The sequence below is a fragment of the Ictidomys tridecemlineatus genome, chromosome 1, assembly GCF_052094955.1.
Source record: "Ictidomys tridecemlineatus isolate mIctTri1 chromosome 1, mIctTri1.hap1, whole genome shotgun sequence".
Lineage (NCBI taxonomy): Eukaryota > Metazoa > Chordata > Mammalia > Rodentia > Sciuridae > Ictidomys > Ictidomys tridecemlineatus.
Window position 1 is genome coordinate 43,263,423 of NC_135477.1, and position 6,770 is coordinate 43,270,192.

Sequence of the window (6,770 nt, forward strand, 5' to 3'; positions counted from 1 at the left end):
CCTGTAGGTACTTTTTATCTCTGTACCTTGTGATACAGTATTGAGAATATATTTTGAGAGATATAAGCAAAGTTTAAAATTATTTTCTCCTAGAAGATTACTAGGTCAGCCATGGAGGGTGAATGCCTGTAATACCTGCAACCAAGGAAGCTGAGGCAGAAGAGTCGCAAGTTGTAGACCATCATAAGTAACTTTGTAACATCCTGTGTCAAAATAAAAAGTACTGGGTTAGAAATATAGGTCAGCAACAGAAAGCTTGGCTACCAAGTAAAATGCCCTAAGTTTAATACACAGGGATATTGAAAATAAAAAAAAAGGAAGAAGCAGAAGAAGAAAAAAGGAAAGAAAAAAGAAAACAAATTCCCAGAGAAAATAAAATCAATAAACACATGAGCAAAAGCTATATAAACAATGACACTTTTAGCAGAAACACTGGCATTTAAAAAGGAAACAGAACTTAAATGAGCAATATGTCACAGGAAACAATACTTCAAACTCATGTTATGACATCAGAATTACACAGATTTCAGAGCCCAAGACATTATAAGAAAACTATAGACAAAAAATTCTGACAAATGTTGTGAAAAACTATTTATCAAATTCTAACCAACTGAATTCAATAATGCATTTAAAAAATGAGAGAACTAAGAATTATAACTAAGGGAGAGAGTACTTATCTAATGCTCAAAAGGTTCTGGGTTTGAGCCTCAATAATACACATACACACACTCACACACACACACACACACACACAAATGAAAAACAAATAAAACTATTCTACACCATGATCAAATGATATTTATTCTTGAAATGTAAGAAGAATTAAACTCGTGGAAAATCAATTTCATCTACTACATTCATGGTAGGAAGAACAGAAACCACATGATCATTTCAGCTGATGCAGGGGGAAAAGCACTTTACAAAGTTCAACACTCATTCATGATAGAAACAATTAATAAACCAAGAGTAGAAGGCATCAGTCTCAGCATCATAAAATCTATATAAGAAAAGTCCACAGCTGACACCAAACATAACAGCAAAAGACTGGAAGCCTCTGCTCTAAGATCAGAAAGGAAGCAAGGATGCCCAGTCTTACCAATTGTATGCAACAGAGTACTAGGAGCTCTATGAGCAAGTAGGCCAGAAAAAGAAATACCAGACTTCCAAATTAGAAAGAAGAGGTAAAGTTTTCTGTTCATGGATTTCAGAAAAAAACAGCCTAAATGTTCCTCAAACAACTTTCAGAGATGACTTAAAAATTCATCAAATTATAGAATAAAAGTATCTTATGTTCTTATGTGCTACAATTGAGCCATCCAAAAAAACTGAAGAAATAAATCTTATTACTTAAGCAACAAAAAGAGTGCAATACGGTGTAATGTATAAGAGAAAATATAATGTAATAAATAAAATATACTGTATACGAGAGAAATGTATAAGAGCCTGGTTTAAAGTTCCAGCAAATACACACACACAAACACACACACACACACACACACACACACACACACACACACACAGAGAGAGAGAGAGAGAGAGAGAGAGAGAGAGAGAGAGAGAGAAAACCACACATACACACACATACTACTGATTCTGTCTCTCTAGTTGAACCTTGATTTATACATATTATTCTCCCCCTTCTACATTATACAAGTTTAGGTGGAAGTGTCACTTTCCTATTGTTCTTATTTGAAAAACTTGGGATCATTTGCAATATGGCTTTAAAAGATTTGTATGGGTGCCAGGTTGACATGCCTATTACTCCTTTGGTTTGAAACAATGATTATTCTGGAAATTCTACTGAGAAATAATTTCAGTTTTCTATATTGCTACAAGATAAACAATGTGTAAAATATTTTAAGAGAGAGAGAGAGAATTTTTTAATATTTATTTTTTACTTTTTGGCAGACACAACTTCTTATTTTTTCATTTGTATGTGGTGCTGAGGATCAAACCCAGCTTCGAGTGCATGCCAGGCAAGCGCACTACTGCTTGAGTCACATCTCCAGACCAACGTGCAATTTTTTAAACAAGTTTAAGATATTTAAGATGAAAGAGAATAATAGACAATATATTAGGGGATGACTAATGTAATCTAGCAGCTAAACACAATTAGCTACGTTAGCCCTTATTGAGTGTGTCACACATGTCTGTGTATGGACCATGTCTATTAGTACCAGGAGAAAAAAAAAGATTGAACTAAAAGAAACCGCATTTTGAATAAAAAAATGATACTCTCTCTGGACTCAGAATTTTAAACAGATGACAAAATAGTAAGAGAGCCATGACCTCTACTCTCCCTAAAAATGAGACCATGAATGGTAAGGGGAAAATGAGGACATAGACTGGGTACCCCATTCAGGGAGCAGAAATTAACCTAATCAGGGGAAAACACATCTGAAGCAAAAGGATGCTCAAAACTTCTGTCATCTTGGTATTACATTTGCTGTATCTTACATTTCCTATGGTGTCATATGATAATTTTTATTTTAGTGGCCTAGATACCATTTCTTCTGCATAATGCTAGTGTGTTTTAATGATGATTTTGTTTTTCGATATTTACTAGGAAGAAAAATTTATGTGAATTTGCCATAAGCATAAACGTGTAATAGAAATTTGAGCCCAAACTACTTAGAAAGTCTTTTCTACTCTTCCAGACAAAGAAGCAGAAGATTCTTTCAGGTACTTAAGAGACTGCCATAGTTTGGAACTTGAGAGTCCCCAAAAAGCTGAGATGTTTAAGGAGTTGTCCCCAGCCAGCATGGTGCTCTTGGAAAATGATGAATGTTCAGAAGTAGGGCCTAGAGGAAATTTGTTGGGTATTTTGGGGTGTGCTCTCAAAGTCAAGTGATTTTTGGTTTTATTTTATTTGTTCATTTATATGCAGGACTGAGAATCCAACCAGTGCCTCTTGCACACTTGTTAGGCAAGAGCTATCATTGATCCACAACCGGGAACTCAGGTGAGAAGTTTTTTTTCAACAAATGCTCTCACTATGAAGTGCAGCCTTTCTCCAGGAGCAAAAGCAGTGAGCCAAATTGACATTGGAGTGAAATCTCCAAAACTGATACAAAAGAACCCTAAGTCTTTACAATTTGATTATCTAAGATATTTGCTATACTGAAAGAAAGCTAACAGACACAAGAATGAAAACTAATAATCCTGATTGAACAGTTGAACCATAATCTCTCTTATGAAGGCAAAATGTTGTTTGCATATCTTCATTGTACACCTTGCCAGGATATGTCTTTTATGAATAGTTGACTTTAGAGCTTTGAATTCAATTCAGTCTTGTGACATTCATCAACCAATAAAATATAAGTATATTGCAATGTGTGTAATAATGAGAAAGATTTATCAACTATTAGGCATATTTTTTTCTTTTTTAATTTACAAATGACAATTTTACTTTATTTATGAATCTAATGCAATGTTTGGTGTTATTTATTACCATGGCACTATTTAGACAAAAATGACTGATCTGCAAAACTTCTGTTGTATTTTGAAACCCTATTTACAATTGAGTCTTTGAAAATATTTATTGAATTTCCAGATACATTTATTATAATTGCATCTGAGAATTCTTTTATCAATTGAAATGTACTTTCTATAAAACTTAGAGGAAAACTCATTTCCTTATTGAAATGTTTCAAGAGGCTTGTTCTCTTTTCAGGCTCAAAAATGAAGTGGTACAACCTAAGGTCCACACCACATCCAAAATCATGGAAAGGCATTTGCTCTGGTGCTTACATCATGTGCAGAAACTCTTTTAGGGTTGTAAAATAAAACATGTGGAAGCCATTGGTTTTACCTAGGCTCCAAAATAGAATAAATAGACCAAATCAACATGGAGTTCCATCCAAGTAGCTGAGTGCTATGTATCTCAAATTGTTCTAAAAGCCATGTGCTGCAGGTTGGGTTGTCAGGTTTTGGTACCACTGGGAGGTGGAAGAAACATCAGAGGGCAACTTCAGGTAGAAACCATTGGAAGAAATTGTGTCTTTGGGTTCACGTACTTGAAGGGAATTTTGGGATCCTGACCTTTCTTCTGTGGTCTCTTTTTGCTTCCTGGTACCATGACATGAGAAATTTGGTCAACCACATGCTTCCCACCATGATGTTCAGCTTTATTAGAGGGCCAAAGGATTGAGACCAAGGGATCATGGATTGAAACCTCAGAAACTCCTTGGAAGTTGCTTAAGTCAGGTATTTTGTCAGAGCAATGGGAAGCTAACATTGAGTTTTGGTTCCTGTGGAAACATTTAAATCACATCAGCTGTAAACAACTAAATTGTCTCTATACATCACTTCTGTTTTCTATCAATGCTGCATAATTACCTTATTGCCCACAGTTCTTCAAATCTGTTCTGATTCTGAAAGCTACCTGATTTACAAGTAATTTTATCAGTTTCTTAAATAAACTCATTTTGAATTAATCTCATATGAGATATTTTTCTAGCTTATTCAGGCATCCATTTAGGGAAAGGCCAATGTCACTTGGAATTTTACTTCATGAAGAAGAGGAGGGCAGGGACTCACAATCCACACATCAACAATCATGAACTAGAGTGCTCCTGCACACACACCATGTGAGGAGTGGCAGCCCTGCTAATTAGGGAGGCTTCACTAAAGCCAAGTCAAAGACATTGTTTAGCACCTGTGTCTTTTCTGCAAACTAGTCTTTTGTGAGCAGCCCATCACTTTCAATGAAGCTTTATCAGCAGATTTTACAGTCCAGCTCAGGAATTTAACCACAATTCCATGGTGCTCAGTCACAATCATTGGCATATTGGCACACTGCAAAAAAAAAAAAATACAGGGAATTTTGATTTCTCATTCTCAGCTTACCCTTTGCAATTTGTAAAGGAATCACACATTCCCCAAATCATTTTTCTGTCAAGTACCTTTGGTTGAGAGCAGATGTAGTGTGAGTCCATTTATTATGAACAAAACAACATTCTAAGAATGTCAGGTGTGGTCCTATTGGGCAGCCCTATCTACCATGCAAGTGGTCTTTGACAGATATATAAAGAAAATAGATGACAGATACATTGACCTTGCATGTGTCTGAAGAAATGAATGAACTTTTGCTCAAACCACATTTGTTTGGACCTTCTGTTCTCTCATTCCATATATCTGTCAAGATATATAAAACCCAGTTTGACTTTTTCAAAACTTCATAATGGATGCATAAATGGACAAACTCCCTCATGAGACACCTTGTTATGATATGCCTTTCAAATGTGGATCTGGCTTTTCCTATGATTGCATTTCAACCACTATTGTAGTAATCTACCTACCATGAATTGAAGGAAGATATGAAATTTGTATGAAGCTGGGCACAGTGGTGCATGATTGTAATACCAGAAACTCTGGAGAATTTCAAATTCAAAGTCTCCTTCATCCACTTAAAAAGGCTCCCAGAATTATTGCAAGAATCTCTCTCTCAAAAAAAAATGATCAAGCAACAAAAAAATACTTTTTTTGGAAATATGGCTCAGTCATTAGGTAATGGAAAGATCTCTCATGTTCTGAGACAGGAAGAATTAAAATCATCAAAATGGCGTTAATATTAAATAGAGGATGCCATTAGAAGCGTACCAACCAAGAAAAGACCAGGAACAAATTGATACAAAGCTGAGTTCTGTAGGACCTTTACAGAAGGAATAACACTAATAATTCTCAAACTATTTCATAAAATAGAAACAGGGAACACTTCTGAACACATTCTGTAAGGTCAATATCACCCTGATTTCAAAACCAGACAGATACATCAAAGAAAGAAAACTTCAGATGAATATCTTGAATAAATACAGATTCAAAAAATTCTGAATAAAATTCTGGCAAATCAAATACAAAAACACAACCAAAAGATAGTACATGATCAAGTAGGGTTCATCCCAGGGATTCACAGCTGATTCAACATATGGAAAGCATTAAATATAGTTAATCACATTAATTGACTCAGAGAAAAATCATATGATCATCTCAATAGATGCAGAGAAGACATTTGACAAAATACAGCATTCTTTTATGTTCAAAACAATAGAAAAATAGGGATATCAGGAACATACCTCAACCTTGTAACGGCTATCTATGCTAAGTCCCAGGCCAACATCATTCTAAATGCAGAAAAATTGCAAGCATTCCCTCTAAAACCTGGAACAAGACAGGGATGCCTGTTTCACCATTTCAATTTAACATAATTTTTGAAATTCTAGCCAGAGCAATCAGACAGAAAAAAAATTAAAGAGATATGAATAAGAAAAGAAGAACCCAAAGTATCACTATTCGAAGACAATATGTCTCTATAACTAGAAGGCCCCAAACATTCCACCAAAAATTTTCTAGAACTAACAAATTAATTCAGTAAAGTAGCTGGATATAAAATCAACACCTATATCAAAGATATTTCTGCACATCAGTGACAAATCCTGAGATAGAGAAACTAGGAAAACCACCCCATTTACAATAGCCTCTAAAAAATAAAATACTTGGGAAAAAACTTAATGAAAAAGGCAAAAGACCTACAATAAAAACTACAGCATGCTAAAATAAATAAATAAATAAAGAGATGAATAAATAAATAAATAAGTAGATAGATAAATAAATAAATAAAATTTAAAAAATAAAAGAAGACCTTACAAGATGGAAAGATCTAACATGTACTTGGATAGGCAGAATTAATATTGTCAAAATGACCATACTACCAAAAGCACTATACAGATTCAATACAATCCCAATCAAAATCCTAAAGACATTTCTCATAG